Source organism: Tachypleus tridentatus, chromosome 3 (assembly GCF_004210375.1).
Source record: "Tachypleus tridentatus isolate NWPU-2018 chromosome 3, ASM421037v1, whole genome shotgun sequence".
Taxonomy (NCBI): domain Eukaryota; kingdom Metazoa; phylum Arthropoda; class Merostomata; order Xiphosura; family Limulidae; genus Tachypleus; species Tachypleus tridentatus.
The window spans coordinates 100946233-100967482 of NC_134827.1; positions in this window are offsets into that span (position 1 = coordinate 100946233).

Below are 21250 nucleotides of genomic sequence, written 5' to 3' on the forward strand. Positions count from 1 at the left end.
TTTAACCTGGTAGTTTACTCTGTCATTTAACCTGGTAGTTTACTCTGTCATTTAACCTGTCATTTAACCTGGTAGTTTACTTTGTCATTTAACCTGGTAGTTTACTCTGTCATTTAACCTGGTAGTTTACTCTGTCATTTAACCTGGTAGTTTACTCTGTCATTTAACCTGGTAGTTTACTCTGTCATTTAACCTGGTAGTTTACTCTGTCATTTAACCTGGTAGTTTACTCTGTCATTTAACCTGGTAGTTTACTCTGTCATTTAACCTGGTAGATTACTCTGTCATTTAACCTGGTAGTTTACTCTGTCATTTAACCTGGTAGTTTACTTTGTCATTTAACCTGGTAGTTTACTCTGTCATTTAACCTGGTAGTTTACTCTGTCATTTAACCTGGTAGTTTACTCTGTCATTTAACCTGGTAGTACTCTGTCATTTAACCTGATTTAACCTGGTAGTTTACTGTCATTTAACCTGGTAGATTACTCTGTCATTTAACCTGGTAGTTTACTCTGTCATTTAACCTGGTAGATTACTCTGTTTTACATTTAACCTGGTAGTTTACTCTGTCATTTAACCTGGTAGTTTACTCTGTCATTTAACCTGGTAGATTACTCTGTCATTTAACCTGGTAGTTTACTCTGTCATTTAACCTGGTAGATTACTCTGTCATTTAACCTGGTAGTTTACTCTGTCATTTAACCTGGTAGTTTACTCTGTCATTTAACCTGGTAGTTTACTCTGTCATTTAACCTGGTAGATTACTTTGTCACTGTCATTTAACCTGGTAGTTTACTCTGTCATTTAACCTGGTAGTTTACTCTGTCATTTAACCTGGTAGTTTACTCTGTCATTTAACCTGGTAGTTTACTCTGTCATTTAACCTGGTAGTTTACTCTGTCATTTAACCTGGTAGATTACTCTGTCATTTAACCTGGTAGTTTACTCTGTCATTTAACCTGGTAGTTTACTCTGTCATTTAACCTGGTAGTTTACTCTGTCATTTAACCTGGTAGATTACTCTGTCATTTAACCTGGTAGTTTACTCTGTCATTTAACCTGGTAGTTTACTCTGTCATTTAACCTGGTAGTTTACTCTGTCATTTAACCTGGTAGTTACTCTGTCATTTAACCTGGTAGTTTACTCTGTCATTTAACCTGGTAGATTACTCTGTCATTTAACCTGGTAGTTTACTCTGTCATTTAACCTGGTAGTTTACTCTGTCATTTAACCTGGTAGTTTACTCTGTCATTTAACCTGGTAGTTTACTCTGTCATTTAACCTGGTAGTTTACTCTGTCATTTAACCTGGTAGTTTACTCTGTCATTTAACCTGGTAGTTTACTCTGTCATTTAACCTGGTAGTTTACTCTGGTAGTTTACATTTAACCTGGTAGTTTACTCTGTCATTTAACCTGGTAGTTTATTTAACCTGGTAGTTTACTTTGTCATTTAACCTGGTAGTTTACTCTGTCATTTAACCTGGTAGTTTACTTTGTCATTTAACCTGGTAGTTTACTTTGTCATTTAACCTGGTAGTTTACTCTGTCATTTAACCTGGTAGTTTACTTTGTGTCATTTAACCTGGTAGTTTACTTTGTCATTTAACCTGGTAGTTTACTCTGTCATTTAACCTGGTAGTTTACTCTGTCATTTAACCTGGTACCTGGTAGTTTACTCTGTCATTTAACCTGGTAGTTTACTCTGTCATTTAACCTGGTAGTTTACTCTGTCATTTAACCTGGTAGTTTACTCTGTCATTTAACCTGGTAGTTTACTTTGTCATTTAACCTGGTAGTTTACTCATGTCATTTAACCTGGTTTACTTTGTTTTACTGGTAGTTTACTTTGTGTCATTTAACCTGGTAGTTTACTTTGTCATTTAACCTGGTAGTTTACTTTGTCTTTGTCATTTAACCTGGTAGTTTACTTAGTGTCATTTAACGTCATTTAACCTGGTAGTTTACTTTGTCATTTAACCTGGTCATTTAACCTGGTAGTTTACTTTGTCATTTAACCTGGTAGTTTACTTTGTCATTTAACCTGGTAGTTTACTTTGTCATTTAACCTGGTAGATTACTCTGTCATTTAACCTGGTAGTTTACTCTGTCATTTAACCTGGTAGTTTACTCTGTCATTTAACCTGGTAGATTACTCTGTCATTTAACCTGGTAGTTTACTCTGTCATTTAACCTGGTAGTTTACTCTGTCATTTAACCTGGTAGATTACTCTGTCATTTAACCTGGTAGTTTACTCTGTCATTTAACCTGGTAGATTACTCTGTCATTTAACCTGGTAGTTTACTCTGTCATTTAACCTGGTAGATTACTTTGTCATTTAACCTGGTAGTTTACTCTGTCATTTAACCTGGTAGCTTATTTTCCAATATTAGTGAAGATTTCTTGAGACTGTACACACTTCAGTTATTTGTTTTAATTATTTCTGGTTTGGTTTGTTTGAAGGAAATATATCTCACTACAATAAAGATTTTTTTTTTATATTTTCCACTACAGTGTTAGTCAACAGAGAATGTGTCCTAGTAACTGGTTTCTCTTTCACCCTGTGTAGTATTACATAATGACAACATACATTAGATATCTCATAAGTTACTCTTGTTAAGCATGATTTTCATATTAATAATTATGTGAAACAATGAGTACATACTCTGTTACTAGTACTACTGGTGTACACTCACTTCACTGACTGAAGAGATAACTACAGTATGAGGTGAACAGATAATTCAAATAGAGAGAAATAAACTCAGTTAACTTAAGTTTTATTTACATCAGAAGAGAGAATAATATAGATACTGAACTGTATCAGGAATACTGCTGAGAATTCATCCTGAGGATGAAACTGTGAACAGGTCACTAGGACTAAATACCAGGCTTAGGTTAATATGCAAGGATGAGCAGATAGGCTGGTTGGACTTGAAAATTCAGTGGGAAAAGAAAGCTTTATGAAATGGATGGTTTGCATTTAAATCAGGTATGATCTGGCTTGTTTGCAAGGGCTATTAACTCAGCTGTAAGGGAAGATTTAAACTAGGTTTAGACAGTGATGAAGACCAGAAAAACTTACATGTAAAAAGTTGGAGAAAAGTTTAACATAAGTATAGAAGTAATTCTAAGGCCAGGCTTAATTGTGATTATTGTAATGCTAGATGTATTTATATATACATACATATAATAGTACTGTGTTGTATGTTCATAGAACTACTTTGCAGGCTGTGGATGGATCTTTACCAAATCTGGTATGGAAGTCTATCGAGTCCAATAAGAGATACATAAACATTTTCAGTTTTGCATTTTGTGGATGTTTTTGCATTTTGTATAATTACATATAAGAGACACAACTTTTCTTATCTGAAAATATCCTTTCATTAACAATGAATTTTCATAACTTACATCCAGGGGATGGTTACTTGAGCTAGTAAGAAGTAAAATAAATGACTGGTAAGATTGGAGGATTTTAACAGAATAGGAATAACTGAAATATGGTTAAATGTAGATGATTTTGATGACAAATTTCTATGAAGTTTAGTGTTACAGGTTATGTAATAGGGATAATGCTAAAGAAGGGCATGGAAGTGATTTTATGTACAATGTGAGTTACATCCTGTTGAAGTTGGGGATTTCAAAGATAATAGTAAGGAGACTGAAGCCATTTGGGTTTCTATTGGTGGATACAAAGGGAAAAAGCTTCAAGTGACAATTTGTTAGTGACCACTAAATAATACTGATGAAATTGATGAGAAACCTTACAATAAGATTAATATTTCGTCTGTTAATGAGGTAATAATTATGTATTTTAATTATAGACATATTGATTATGAAATGCTAGAATCAAACCATGAGGAAGAAAGGTCTTTGGAAATTGTTCAAGATGGATTTCTTAATCAACTGGTCAAGGAACCTACTAGAAACAATACTGTTTTAGACTTATTTTAACTTTAAATATAGAAATGATCAAGAGTGTGAAAACATCTGGATGCAAGTGATCACTGTTGTATTAGGTTCAATGTCTTGCTGCATATGGAGATAAGGGCTAATGATATTTTTCTTACAAATTAAAAAAAAAAGCAACCAGAATTATCTGCTCTGAATTGGGCAACTGAATTATATGACACTCTGATCATGTGAAAAAAAGTTTCAGAGATAAATTTTTGAATGTTCTAGATAAACAAATCCCATCTATCAAGACAAGAATGATCACAAATAGAAGAAAAACAAAAACAGGTTGGCTAAGAAAGTGAATTAGAGAAAATTAAAGAAAAGCATCATAACTTTAAATTACTAGTATGACAGAAGATTTAGAAGATTATAGATTAAATTGGTCGAGCAGGAAGTTAAAAACAAAGTATAAAAACAAAATGGTCGGCTGAAAATATAAAACTTAACAGTATAGATTTCTTTAAGTACGTTAAGGGTAAACTAAGTGTTGGGATTGTGGAAGGGCTCTTGAGAGATGGTAAAAGAAGCCTTGTATCTGATAATTATGAGATGGGTGGGTTATTAATTTCTGTTTTTCTTCAGTATTTTTACTAACAAAGACTTAAGCAAGATGATCAGATTGATTCTAAACTGGTCAAGAAAAAGTTGCAAATTTAAAGAATGATGAGACTCATGGACCAGATATTATATCCCAAAGGATTTTGAAAGAAGTCAAGATTTGGATACGTGAGCCACTATTTGTTTTTGTAAGTCCTTGAATAGGGGGCAGGTACCAGAGGACTTGAAATTAGGTAATCTAACTCCTCACTTCAGAAGAAGTGATAAAAATTGTCCCAGTAATTAGACTCATTAGCCATACATCAGTTGTGGTAAAATGTTTGGATAGTCTGTTAAAAATGCTTTGCAAAGTCATTTAACAAAATTTAGAATTTTACTGTATAGTCATTATGGTTTCACTAAAGGAAAATCTTGCCTTACAAATCTTTTAACATTATTTGAAAAGGTTACTGCTTATGTAGGTGAGGGTAAGGGTGTAGATTTGGTGTATCTGGATTTTTGGCAAGATTCAACACAAAAAAACTTGTATAAATGATCTCAATAGTTGTTGGGGATAAATTAGCAAACCGAACAGAAGAGCGGCTGAAAGGAAAAGAGCAGAAGGTTGTTACAAATGTAGTTCATTCAAAATGGATTAATGTCACAAGTGGGGCACATCAGAGTTCAGTTTTAGGGCCTTTTCTCTTTTTTATTTACATCAATAACAAAGATAAAGGAATGGTCAATAAGTTACTTAACTTTGCTGATGACATCAAGATCTTGGGTGTTGCTGACTATGAAAAGGATTTAGATCATTTAGTGAGTTGGTCAAATAAATGGCAGATTGGTTTTAATTATAATAAATGCAAGGTTATCATAATTTCAATTGTAAGTATAATTTGCATTGGAATAACCTTAACCGTGTCACGAAAGAAAGAAAAGGATCTTGGTATAACTGTTGATAAGTCTCTTAAGTCATCCTAAGAATGTTTTTACTAGTAATAGCACAAATAGGATTTTAGATTGTATCTGCAAAAATACTGAATATAAGTCTAAAGAGGTTATAACTTCATTGTGTAGTTTACTGACTAGGCTACATTTAAGTATTGTGTTCAGTTTTAAGTTCCTCACCTTTGAATTGTTGGAAGGGTTGACAGAATGGTGCATAGATGGAGGGATTATTTTATGAGGTATACTTAAAGTCTCTGAAATTTTCTGTTGCAAAAACAAGAGTTAGAGGGGCTCTGTTTGAAATATTTTTAAGAGTTTAAAGGGAATTCATAGTGTTGATGCATCATCATTTTTCATATCTAATGGTTAGAATAGTAGGACTAGGGAACACAAATATAAATTTTGGAAAGTTAGGAGCCATCTTCAGCTGAGACAATTTAATTTTTCTAAAAGGTTCTTGGCATTGAGATATAGGTTGTTTTCGGATGTTATGAACGCAGTAAATTTAAGTGAGTTTAATTTTAAGAGAAAGTTTGATAACTACATGAATGATAAAAGATGGCTTTAAGATTTTTATTTTATATATTTTTCATTTATTTATTTGATAGTTTTAGTTTAGAGAATAGGACAGCCGAGATGGACCAATAGAACCCTTGTTGTCCCTAAAAAGTGTTATATCTCGAGCTGACTTTGTTGTTCGCTAATTCTCATTTAAAAAACAAAATAACTGGAACTACTAAGCTTTGTAGTAATGGTTTTAAGTATCATTATATTTAAAGTTACCTTATGATTACACATAGATATGGACTAGTGTTAGTTTTTATTATTACTACGTACGGTCATAATCGGTACTTCCCTTGGTGTACTTTATACTTTCAAGTATAATTGTAATCTAAGTTTCACAAGCTAAAGGTGAAACAGTATTAGTTTGCTCTTCTTATTTAGCTTTCAGTTTATTCCAGGATCAGTACTTGTACCTCCATCCTTTCTCACAATGTCTTCCATGACAAAATTTGAGCGCCCTCTATAACCCTTACTTGAAAATAGGATTTCTTTAAAGCGACTTTTTACGTCACTTTATTGTTTAGCTGAAAAGGAAAAGCATACATATAAGTTAATTCCACCTGATGCTGAGACATTACATAGAAATCGGTAGATGAGAATGGTAATATTAGTCCCCATGAATGGACTCCCAATTCATTTCAAGGTATGCGATATAAATTAGTCTCTGGACAACGCTGCTCTAAATATTCATATAAGATATATATACGTATTGATCAGTGGTGAAATTAACGTAAATTATAAATTATATTCGTACTAAATTAGCATAAATGTACAAATATTACGTTTCGATTTTTTCAGTGATATTACTATTTTGGTTTTCCGGCTATGAATTGATGTTACTATGCGACACAAACTATTTTGGAGGAAAGTTTTTAATTGTTATATCGAGATACGAAGCTAGTTTCAACATCGGTTCCTTACACGTGAAAGTGTAAACTATAGAAATTTGAATATTTGTAATAAATATAAAAATCATAAGCAGTTACATTTTTTTTACTTTTAACTTTTCTCGGCTCTAATCTTAATTCTGAAGAAAGTTTTCGTTATTTTACCAACTGAGAAAATGGCTTATTAAAATAAATAATTAAAATACAGACCTAAAGATAATTTCTGAACTGTGGGGGCCTATAGTTTAAAGTACTTTTGAAAAGACTGGAATGTTAATACGGAAATCAGAAAACATGTTTGTAATTTTTTCAAAATCAAAAACAACTTTTTACTACATCGAGCGTATTTCAAGGCTTAGAAATTTTCCTAAAGAAAAACAAACTCACAAGCGTCAAATGTTTCTTTATTCAGCCTTTTTTATTCTAAAAGAAAAATTAAAAACTTAGATCAAATAAAAAGAAGAAGAATAGTTAATAATAATTTTTAAATGGGTGATTGAATGGGTTAAATGAAGGATGAACGGCAGCGCTACCTGTTAATAGTTGTTCAAACTAATATTCAGAAAATGTTTCCAAAAGAACGGCGCTTTCCACCGCTTAGTAAATCCTACTTATTTTATATTTAGTGCAAATAAATCAAAGACTGGAAATAATGTTCACACATGAATTTTGTTTGTTTCTTTTTAACTTTTTCTACCAAATGACGATATAATAAAGTTAAAAAATATTCAACAAATATTTCGATTACTTTTCTCATTTTTGTTTCTATTTTTTTTCTGCAGATTTTCGTTGCCAATACCAGATGGGCAATTTTTATGTATAACTGATAAATGATATTACTAATCAAACTTTTAAAATATTGTTTGCAGAGTAACATTATTAACATAGAAACGCCTTCTACTTTGGAACAATGATTAAACTAAAATGTACGACTAATTATTCGAAGTTAATAATGACATTACAAAGCTGTAACACAAATGAATAATGTTAAGTAATAAAAAATTAGTTCTAGGTACACTATAGCGCTAGTTTATATATTTTATTTAAAAAATGGAGAGAATAAGTTTTGCACGTGCATCGAAGATTCAAATGTATGAAAGTTATACGCTGTCAAAGTGTCAGTGAAGCATACCTATGATGGAATTATTATTGTAAGCCCACTATTATTGCGAAAGTATCATGAGACGAGGGTATTTTCAATAGAAGGTATTCCTCGGATGTTTATACAATCAGTTAGTTAAGAACATTTTCTATACTTTATATATAATTATATAATTTATATGGATAAAATTACAGATTGTTATACAATACAAAATGATATACCTTATAAAATGTTTGCACTTTTTATAGTTCTACCTACATCAAGGCCACGAAGATTGCATTAACTCAGATTTTTACATTGTGAATGCACATTGAAAGAAGTGTTCTGTTTTAAAATCTTACCTAATTATTTAAAATATAAATATGTTTTCATGAAACATATCTTGGTAGGTTATAAAGAGGCATGTTACATACAACTGACATTGGTCAATTGAAAAACCAATAAAAATAATTTCATGATTCATTTACAATGATACCTGGAAGGAAGAGCACTCAGTTAAAGGATTGAACCACTTGTAGCTGTATTAAACGGCAAATAGAGATAAGTTACTCTACGTTACAATGTGTAATAGAGGGTTAAAGAAGTCCATTCATACGTGAATATTATGATAAATGGTGAGGTTTAGTTATGGAAGAAACTGAAAATTAAAGAAATATATCTATATATATACAGATCAGTATTTAAAAACCTACACAAACACAGATCAGCATTTAAAAAACCTTCACATACAGAGATCAGTATTTAAAAACCTATACATATGCATATGAAAAAACAAGAAAGATTAATTTGTAAAAGCCCCCCGCTAGTCCAGCGGTATGTCTCCGGATTTACTACGCTAAAATCAGGGGTTCGATTCCTCTTGGTGGGCTGAGCAGATAGCCCTTTGTGACTTTGCTATACAAAAAACAAACACACAAACACATAATTTGTAAAAACGTAATTGTTGTCTTCTACGAATGTTAAACTCGTTGTTTTGTTATTAGCCACAAAGCTACACAAAGGGTTATCTGTGATCTTCCCACCACGGGTATGGGATACGGTTTGTAGCAGTATGCGTCCAAAGACCACTGTGCTACCGGAGGTCAAATTGCTCTTATCGTATTTCTCTTTGTGATCTAAAGTTTAAGATGAAATACGTTAAACTTCACTTTTTTTCTCTCAAAACGGTTACCTCACTTTGTTAGTTGACTACATGTAAAATATACTAAAACAATTACGAACCACAAAGTGTCATTTTTTTCTATAACTGAGATTTATGTTCGAGTCTAAAGTATACTTGAACAATGAAATGTTTGCATGTACCGTAAAACGTAACTGTTGGAGTAAGTATGTTTGGAAAACTAGTTGATCTCTCCTGGTCAGTATTACTGAGCAACAAAAACAAACCTTTCTTTGTATTTTACTGAAAAACGGTTTAGCTACAAAGAAGCAATCCTATGGGATAAAACAGAGGTTATTGAGAATGAAATAGACGCGATAAGAAGAGGTAGAAAGGAAGCATGTCCTTCGAAGTAAATATTCAGGACTCAGATATAACCTGAGTCACGACTACGAAAGAATGAACATCAAATCTGAAAATTACTTTCTTAACGGTAAAATTATACGCCATTAATTTATGTTGCTCGTGAACTTAGCTTGTGAGTCATTACAATTAAATGGTTGGTTAAAAATTTTCGCAGTTGTTTTAAGCCACAAAAGCTGTTTAAAGTGTATTGAAGTAACAAATTCAACACAGAATGGCAAATTTAATGTTTACATAACAAAAACAGTTTATTTTTTTTATATATCTCGATTATTTTCATATACTTACAAGACGTTTCACATAATGTTCCGAGGTTTAAAAGAAACTGCAAGTACTGTTAATAATTATAAAGTCACGTGTAACTGGCAGCACGTGTTCCCGGCTCGTGTGGAAGATAGATAACATTTTAATGAAACAAGTTCACATTTGTTCACCTTTAATGATAAAGAATGATAGAAAACACCGTGTTAACAGAAATTAGCGTATGATTACCGAATTAAAACTATTAGGTGACAAAACGAAAATTCTACATAAAGTGTCAGAAGAAATACAAACAGGTTTTTTAACGAATCCTGTCTGAAAAGTAATAAATATATGAATTCATAAGTTTTGTTCAGGTCTGGTCATTTCCGTAATTTCCGGTTTTATTGATTAAACTTTGATAAATTATGTTATTTTTGTTCTATTTTACCGGATTAATGGAGTTCGAGAGTCGCATGCGGTTATCTGTGTTAGTCTAAGAGTCAGATGTGACATTAGAAACCAGTTAAACACATTAGGTTTGATAAACCAGTTAAGGTCAAGAGAGCTTTTTATTTAGTTTACTTCATCGACATGGAAGAAGATTACACAGCGGAAATGAGCTGGGAAAAGAAACCGGACATAAAAACCTACAAGGAAGTCTAACTACGAAAAGCTAAAGAAACGAGCTCTCTCATAGGTCCGACTGACGACAAGTGTTTCACCCAATCACATTAACCACCAGAAGGAAACCCTAATGTTATTTTGTGATATTCGATTAAACATCTGCAATCCCTAAGTAACACTCTTGAGGTACTAGACTCATTGTCTAGGTCTTTGCATAAACAGTTACAGTTAAAAAACTTAAATTTCCTCTTTATAACGCGCATGCGTAGATTTGGAAAATGAGTTGTTGTTTTTTTTGTAAGAAGAGTCACACCGATTGGCCAATTAGACTTTATATACTTTACAAGTTCTCACGTATTTCTGCGCTTTAATTAAAGAAGAAACGTTTGAATTCATTGTAAAAATTGCGTAAGTGGTCATAGAGGTGATTACTTTTTTTGGGCTGGCCCGGCATGTGAGAGTCGCAGGTTTGAATCTTATTCACCAAACATGCTCGCAAATTCAGTCGTGGGGACATTATCATGTGTAGGTAAAAGATTAGCCTACGAATTCTTTGTGGGTATTGATGACTAGCTGTCTTACCTCTAGTCTTACACTGCTAAATTAGGGACGGTTAGTTTTCGGCAAAACAAACCAAAGAAACGCTCTACGGTTACCCATTTCTGCTAGAGACACTCACCCTTCTATAAACATTTTTAACATGGGACTATCGGTTCAGTAAGATACACTTGGAGGCTGTACACACAGTGATGTGACTGAATAGTCGTTCCAGAGAACGTTTTGTACAAAATAGTCCAATGAAGAAAGTTCTCGTAGTTTGTAACGGATCGTGCACAAATGTCAAGTTTAAATTTTTTATAAGCTTTTTTTATTTTAGACTTGAAGAAAACCGAGAGAACTGTACGTTTCGCAAAAAACATCATGGTAAAGGCATCGTAGGGTTTATTTCTTTTAGTGCAAATAAAATCTTTGGTCGTCGTAAAGTTCTGTCTAATCATAGATAGGACGGGGAATGGAGCGCAAAGAATCGTCTTAGTTTCTGAACATGAATATTGTGTATAATTATCTCAACATTAGTTTATGACGACGAGATCTCAAATAAAAGGGCCCGGCATGGCCAAGCGTGTTAAGGCGTGCGACTCGTAATCTGAGGGTCGCGGATTCGCATCCCGGTCGCGCCAAACATGCTCGCCCTTTCAGCCGTGGGGGCGTTATAATGTGACGGTCAATCCCACTATTCGTTGGTAAAAGAGTAGCCCAAGAGTTGGCGGTGGGTGATGATGACTAGCTACCTTCCCTCTAATCTTACACTGCGAAATTAGGGACGGCTATCGCAGATAGCCCTCGTGTAGTTTTGCGCGAAATTCAAAAACAAACAAACTGTAAACTGCTCGTACCTGATGATGGCATAGTATTGTTCAAATATCGTATATTTATCATTAAGTTTTCTGCATTACTCAGTCAAGCTGTTTCAAAACGTTTATAATATTTTTTTCGTTACAAATAAATATTGGTTTTGAATTTCGAAATAGTTATGAAAAACTTGCCTGTAATCACCATGTGTTGCTTAAGATAAATTATAAATGAAACAAAAAATAACAAGGAGGTGAGACACTCACTATTCTTCTGTACACGTCAAGAAACTTTGAACGGCCATTTAAACAACTAGTTTCCTAACACTAGCTGAGTTTGGATAAAGCAGAATCTATTGATTAGTTAGGCTACATTCCCTTGACGTATGTTTTCGGAATTTTATCTGATATCAATAGAAAACGTCACCAGTTCGTATTCTTGTTCTTCGTAATGTTTGTTTGTAATGGATCTTTCCGAAAGAGCTGAAATTACTTTTATATTTTTACATCAATCTTTTTTCTTTGTTGTCGCAAAAGAGCGAACTGACAAAAATATATGGTTAAATTACGGCACAAACACGTTTGTTGTTTATAAATACAAAGTTACACAACGGAATATCAGTGCTGTGGTCATCGTCGGCAGGGATCGAATCTTAATGTTTACAAATCCTCAAGGTTATTATTGAGTCATAGCTATTGAGGGCTATAGATAAATATAAAAATTATACTTGAGATTTTTCCATACTAAAAGACGTAAACGTCTTCTATTAACGACTCGGGTGGACAGAAGTGAATTGATACCACTTGGATTTGAATGTCGTCTTAATTGGTTATGGCATATATTTTGGTATATAGCCAAAGTTAATATGCTTCTTGGAATAACGACAAACGAGACTGTTCTTCTTTCCGTCGAAAATATTTGCTTTGATGAAGTCTTGAGAGTTCACCAGGGGCCATCAGTAAGTTTACGGTCTTATAATTCTAAAATCCGGGTTTCGATTCTATTTGGTGAACATAGCACAGATAACCCATTAAATAGCTTTAACTAAAACAATCAAACAACACTGGTCACGACAGATGTGGTGAGGTTGTCGACATATTATAACATATTATTATTCCCTTCCACTCGTTAGTTCTTAGATTAATTTAAAGATTTGGTGTTCCAAAGTGCGTAGACTAACCCTTTTCCAAAAAAGCGATACAACTGTTTACACCACCTTTAGAAAAAGTTGACTAAATATTGTCATATTGAGGTACTGCAAAAAAAGAAGCGATTTCTCACAAATTTTGACACACCCTCTTGATATATGTCACGATTCCTGATCATTTATTTATCTTTACGCACCATCGTTTCCACATAACAATCACCTGTAAAATGATAGTGCAGTTTCATTAGCCCCGAGGTAGCGTCATGATTTGTTTTTATTCCTCGACCCTAGTTTCATATTGTATCGATTTCTCGGCATGTTTATTTTACTGTAAGACTTCACCGGTGTGTAGAAAGTGGGAGAACCGTGCTAAAGCACCTAGCTTTGTTTGGCTTTCCAACAAATGGGGTGGGTGCATATGGGACCACAGGAACTGGACTGTGGCTTGATTGTCTTTGGTGTTTTTTTTTTTCCATCCGGATATAAAACATTCCATTCTACAACTGCTATAATATCGCGTAGTACAATTTTACGGACAACAGATATCGTAAGAATTTCCTGAGCCACACATAATGGTTGTTATAGGAAGAAGATAACAGTGAAAACCCCTCGAAAATTTTGTTGCTAAGCGACGCGTTTATAGGAATCAACTTTTGACAACAGCTCTGATGATTCCTCTATTCATTTTAACTTCACATCTTTCTCCCCTCTCTTCGAATTCCGATTAATTCTTTTTATATTATCCACATATCTTGTACCTTGGTAATAACAAATAATCATATATGCAGTTCACTTTAGTTAAGTAGAGGCATATTGTTTACGCCTTTACAAAATTTGCAGCAGAACATTATTATTCAGGTTGGGTCTTTATTTGACAACAATCCAACAATTGTTACGGTGTTCATGCCTTTTACAAGCTGGTGAAAAATGATTACAGTTATACTTGTTGTAAGAAATTAGTATTGGGTCTATCAATGATTGAGTATTTCAAAAATATAATAGGTCCAATGCTAATGTGACAACAATACCAAGTTATAATAATATCGCGTATTGGAGCTGAAATGATATTCAACAGAATAGCTTCTACTTATATATTATTGAAATATTTCAGAAAAATAAAATAATAAATTACCAGTTTAGAACAAAGATTTAATTTCGTTAGCAGTGTCATTGTAATGCTTTGTCATGTGTTGGAGTTAATAAGGTCATCATGTTCTGCTAATTCAATAGCCTCATTGTGGTGTTTTGTTATGTGTTGGAGCTCAAAATGTTACCATGCTCTGCAAATTAACTGTTTTCAGAAAATAAAACTGATATAATGGTTAGAGTACCGGGCATTGTATCGGAAGGTTCAAGGTTCGAGCTATAGCATACTACTAAACATGCTGTGTATTTTACGCTGTAAGTATTATAAATGTGACAGTTACGTATAAACAGTTGGTTCTGACTAAAAGCCCTCCCCCCGTTTCTCTCTGGTCAACAATTTTATCTTAGTAATGACTATTTCTAAGCTATGAGGGTCTCTAACGTTTTCCACATAATGTGCCATTTCAGACTGAGATAAGAACTCCAATCAATATGTAAAAAAAACTGTTTTGAAAATTAGTTAGAAGTATTTTAAAACATGTAGATATTTAAAAAATGCAAAAATAAGTTGTCTCGCATAAACAAAGCACAGTGCCAGTTTCTGAGGTCATTAATTTCAAATAAAAACAAATCAAAATTTTAGTTTAATACTTTCTTGAGAAAAAAGGAAATAAAGTCGTTAAAAAAGCAACAGTCAGATTTTATTAAGTGAATTTGTGTACTTTAGTATGAGTGTACACTACGACTCATACAATTTTCTGTAATCAACAAATTCACCTCTGATTAGCACTGAAGACTTTATGAACAAACTAATGGATACTAGCGGTAAGACCACATCTTTAACACCACTTTATTCAGTTTTGATGACTTACAGCTTTACACATCTGTTCCCACTAATGAAGGACAATTTCATGAGAGAGAAAATCAGCAACTGATTCCTCCTCTCCTTCAGGATATTAATTTTTCTTGGATTGAAAGAGCTTCAAGAATAGTCTTAGATATACAGCTATTGTGAATTTAATGGTGACGTTTACAAACAATCAAAAGGGGTTACCATGGGTAACAGGATATAACATGTTATATCACAGGTACTTTTAATAAACCCAGAAAGAAACCTTCTCACCTTATGTTAAACGCTGTATGATTATATGTTACATCCAAAAAAATAGGTAAATGATTCAGCTCCGAAATTACTAAACATTCTCAGGTTTGAATTACATGTTATGCTGTCGACTCTCTTGACTAATACATTACCAATATGTATATTAAAAATGGTCTTGAACTTCAACTGATCATAGTTTATAAGAAATGTGAAATCGTTCAAATCTGTTTATTTGTTTTTTGAATTTCGCACAAAGCTACATGAGGGCTATTGTGTAATATTGCACAGTTATATTTTAACTTCAACATGACTCCTTATTGCACGTCTTACACATAGACCTAGTAAAAATGATACAATAAAATGAATAATATATTTCTTTTATTAACTCTGGAATTTTATAATATTAAATATTGTTTGTTTGTTTTTAATTATCTACTTGAACTTGCTTTTATAGATGAACTTTTAATTATACAAATATTTTTGCAGGCGAACAATTTGTGATCAACTGTACACTAAGAAAACCCCTGGTGTTGTTGTTTTGGTTTTTAATTTCCATAATGGTGTCAAATCGAGGACGTTTAAATGGTATTGTCAGAGGGGAAAACCGTAGAATAGAATTGTAAGGCCTCAGTTTACCGTTAATTAGTTTGTTTTTAGGAATGCTTATGAACAGGCTTAGGCCTAATTCTCTCAATAATGGTGATGTAGGCATAAGCTTAGAAAGTGTTCAAAATTGGCTTAAACATAAAAGAAGAATACGAAGGTATTGAGAAAGACGAAGAGCTCAATGATGCTGAAAAGTCTGTGTATATAAATATGTTGATAGGCCTAGCCCCCCACCGCAAAGAAAACTTCAGGAGGTTAGACTTAAAATAGTTATTGATACTACTAACAGGTCTACTAACTTACTATTTGTTTAGTACCAAGTATCCATTTGATACAGCTAATTTTCATGGTTTTTAAACGCAAACCAAAAGAGGTTTTCTTTCTAACCAGTGGCCATGTCAACCACAAGGATCATTCCCACGTCATATAGATAGGCTTAAAGTATTTGCTTTTTTGAGAAATGTATAAAACTGGTTATGAAATTACGACGGACTTGGTGTCTTTCACACCGACTGTAAATAAATGCAACTGTGAACCCTGTTGGTTTTGCGGAAAAAAGAAGAAAAAAAAGTGAACCATTCCAAAATTTGAGTTTTTTGTTGTTTTTTTCAGAATGGAAGTATTAAATTAGAAGTATAGAAAGTCATGAATTATCGATTTGTCATATAGAACCATGTACAGTGAACTAACACTTTTAGGCACATGGAAAATTAGCCGAAGTCGGTAGTTCATTACTGGCGTTAAGTAGTAGACTTGGCTCATCAACGTAACTTTGCCTCATGTTATTTTACACTTGGCTTTGCGTTAGGCGGAAAAAATAGGCCTAACTGGTTGTAAGAATTTCCTCAGTTATTGAATTCCCAAGTACCTATGTAATTTAGTCAACAGAGACTGAAAGAGAATTTGGTTACAAAGGACATGGTGAAGTGTTCTGTACAGAATGAAAAAGGAAACTTAGTTACTATTGAAACACTAAAGGTAGGAATATTTTTGTTTTATAATTTAATTAAGTTGATTTGTTTAAAAAGTAGATTCTGTAAAATTAAATATGGCGGATAAATATTTGGTTAAATATGAGAAACCACCGCGCACACCCCAACTCAAGCCTAGACCTTTATGATTTTTTCCTTACGCCCCTTGAATTATTCTGTTTAAAAGCTCAAAACACTATAAAAGCAAAGTCTTTTTCTTAATGAAAATTTAATTTGGTGTTTAAACCAAGCAACAAATAAAGATAAGGACTGATCACCTTTAAATTATTCTTGTTGACAAAATTTTGGAAAAGTTTAGATAAAATAAACTGTAGAGACACGGTACTAGGTCTCTTACAGTTTATCATGCAGCGTATTGATTTCCTTATGTTTTCAGATATCATGATAATATAAAGAGTTTAATTTACAAAATTTATATTATTTATATTACACAGTTTATACATATGAATAACGTTTCACAAGTCTTTTGTTTTTCGTCGTCCAACTTAACTGACGGGTTCTGGTAGTGTAAGAAAGGCACCTTGGGTAGAGAAACAGACCTTTATTAGATAAAAGGTAAATCTGAAAAAGCTATTTTCACAAACAATTTTTATATTTAATTCGAAACGGATACCTTAAAAGGAACGTGAAAAACAGCAACTCGAGTTTACGTGACTTATATCTCAAATGTTAGGCCTATCGTAATCTACCGCTGTTTGTTGGTAGTTTTAGATATAATGACACAAAATCATCCAGTACGATTCTTTCGAATTCACTGTATAAGAAAACGAAAAAAATTGCATCGTCGCTGTGTATATTTTCAAACGTAAGTAGTACCAATAATCACTATGGATACCGTAATACTGATAGGATATCTTCAAACTCAAATGTTGTTTCTATTATAAATTAAAATAAGGCTTATTAGGTGTATTTAGAGAATTCATGTTAACTGTTATATATTCGTAGTAAACCTAAATGCGCAATTGTGAACTAAAACAGTAAGCTACTTCTTCCAGTGGCACAGCAGCATATCTGCGGACTTACAACGCGTGACTGGAAGATCACGTGTAGCTTTGTGCTTGCCTAGTAGCTAAATTATAACGTAATCTGAATTTCACAGCCAAAAACTAAATAATGTAAAACAAAGTATTTTACAAGTTGAAGTAAATATTTCGCTTATTGATATTAAACTTAAAAGACATTTGAAAATTTTAACCCGAAAGGCAGATTATGCGACACGTGGGTAAAATGGAGAATTGAGGATCCCTGTTTTGAAGTGTTAACCAGAGGAAAGGCAGTTGGTGAACAGTACCCACCGAATACACAGATCCTCGTAACCGAAAAATGTCCCCCGCTTGTACAACGGTAAGCCTATGGATTTACAACGCTAAAATCAGGGATTCGATTTCCCTAGGTGGACTCAGCAGATAACCCCATGTGGCTTTGCTATAAGAAAGCACACACGCACACACATAACCGAATAAATAAATTGACAGTTAATTTTATAACACGTCTGCAGTTGAACGTATAGATAGCATCACGACTAGAGAACCAAGGAACACTCGATTCACAATCGCGTACGCTGACAACTGGACCAATTTTGGTCTGTTATGAAAGATATATGGGTTGGTTTTTTTTTTCGGAGGTTATGAATTTTCTAGGTATGATTCAAACGTCTGTCATCACCAGGTTCTCCAAATCTAATGAGAGCTGAATTTAGAGAACCTGGTGACAGACTTTTGAATCATGTTCAAAACAGACGTTAGCTTATTATTCGTAGAATTGGTTGATATACATGGGAGAATTTTCAGCCACTAAACCCTTTGATTTTCTTATCTTGTACGGATAACTTTTTTTTCCAGTAAATAAGGAAAAGCTAAATCGTATAGCTGAAAACGTTTATTAACTTTTTATAAAGTGCCAAAGAGAACTCTATATGTAAGCCATAAACTCTTCGGGTTATTTTTGTTATGAAGCTGTCATAATTAAAAAAAAAAAGTTTTATAGTTTTAATCTTAATTATTTCCTAAGTTTAGATCTAACTTTGAAGGACCACACCAGTGACGTATTTATACTGGTCCCACTGTTTTACGTGTTCCACGTGCGATAGCCGCTCATTGTTCGTTAAGATGTATCGACGACGAAGGTCGTTCGAATTGCCCATTTAACTTCGATCGAGTGCAAAAAAAACCAACAAAAACGAACACTAAAGAAATTCAGACTTTTACTTGGACGAAATGAAGAAGGCGTATTATTCGATATTTATCTAACGACTGTCTATTTCAGTAAAGTCAACACACTATAACGAAATATAGGTTCTGCAGAACGTACTGACTTCTCAGTCCTGATGACAGACGTGACGAAGGAAAAACAGAGATGGACATCATTCTCTGTCTTCAAGCACCAGGACGGCTCTTCTGTTTGTCAGCTTACACTCGTCACATCCTCGTCTTCTAATTGATGAATGTTTTCAAATAATACCGAATTAAGTAGAAACTATTTCAGTGTATTTCTTATCGTAAAGACCTTATGTTCTCATCTGTCAAATCGCTAAACCTACTGGATAAATTACGAGATAACCTTTAAAATAAACGAATAATCGCTGTTATATATCCATCGAAAAACACCAACAAACGAACTGTACACGGAAGTCCATAAAATGTCACGGTTAACGACAATTGATTGTTTATGAAACTTAACTGATGTGTGGTATTCATTGTCGTAAGTAATATTATATCTTAAAACTTGCAACTAACTACTTACTTAGTATAGTTAATAATTACAACATTAAGTTAACACACTTTTCTATAAGTTATCATTAACTGCTTACTTGCAGTAGTTAATTGTGCAATAACCACAACATTAAGTCAATATACTCTTCTATAAGTTATCATTAACTGCTTACTTGCTGTAGTTAATTGTGCAATAACCACAACATTAAGTCAATATACTCTTCTATAAGTTATCATTAACTACTTATTTAGTGTAAGTAACTAAACAAGAATCATACCATTAAATTAATATTATCTCATATATAATTTTAAGGTTTCTTACAGAAGATAGTAGAAATATTAGTATGTTTTACTTCGGTTTGTTTGTGTCTTTAGCATGCGCATCCCCAGTGGTAGAGCGGCATGGAACCAGGTATCGGTACACGTGGTGGGCAGAGCAAAGATAGCCTATTGTGTAGCTTTGTGCTTAATTTCAAACAATAAATCAATCAGTCCCTCTAGCATAGCTCAGCACATTCTCTCTATTTCGGCAGGTGTTTGGGTATAATATTAATATTTCTTGTGAAACATTAGTCCCCTGGGGTGCTCGAAGACTAAACAGCCCTTCTTCAACCCCGCACGTGGTAGGAATTGAGAAAATGACAACGTGAATATATAATAGGGATAAACAGATTGATGGATGTAATTTTATTTGAATAAATGCTAGTCTGGTAGGCGTGGCAGGCAGCAAAGCGAAGGCAAAACAAAACCCCAACCAAACATGGACATGAGAAGAGACGACGAGAAGCAGGCCGGATAGAACATGAACAATACACAAACGGGCCGTTTCAAGGCCAGGCTTGGATCGATGGATCAAAGTGCCCTTGGTCAGCACAGATAGTTGTTGAGTATATGTCCAAAATAATCAACCAACTAACTTAATGAAAGTTAGAAATATAACACTTAGTACGTATGTCTGTGGAAGTAAGACAAATTATTAATTTTGAAATGTGTTATTTTTTTCAGTCTAAAGCTACACAGTAGGTTATCTGTTCTCTGTTTAGTCCAGGGAATCGGATACCAATTCCAGCTGCGTAAGTCTATCTATCCAACCACAAGCTTTGCAATAGTGTGTGTTTTATCCAGTAAAATATATGAAAATCTATGAGGTAGAGAAATTTAATTGAAATGTTAATTCATTTGCTTTTCATGCTAACAAATGAGCGGGGATCTTATTTTTCATGTGTTCCAAGTTAACCATTATTTTATAGATAAAATTTACATGGCTTGTATAATATTAATAACAACTGTTATTCCTCCAACGTAATAATTACTTATCGATAATTTACATGTAAGATTAGCTACTTGAGTTGAGAGTAAGTTCGTTTCAATTGCTCAACATTTAAGTTTTTAATGAACTACTATTTACGGATGACAGCAGTGAATAACCAATGTATTCGCGTGTTTTGGTAGTTAAAAACAGAAACTATGAATGTCCTACATAGCTACACGAGAGCTATTTGCATTTGATGTCCCTAATTTAGCAGTCAGTGACTAAAAGGCGGCTAGCCAACGCTACCCACCACCAACTTCGGGGGCTACTCTTTGAACAACAAATAGTGGGATTGATCGTAAAATTATGATGTCCCCGCGACTGAATGGCGAGCATGTTCGTTAACGGGGATTTGAAACAACGCACCAGTAACCACCAGAGTCTACAGGGCTTCGTGGTAAGTGGAGTACGGGATACTTGACTGATACATTTTGGAATGCCACAGTATTTTGTTTCTTTGCTACTTGTCTCCTCGTGACTCAGTGGTAACTTTTCATGATTATGATGTTAAAATTCAAAGTTTTATCCTCGTAGTGGATAGAGCGCAGATATTCCAT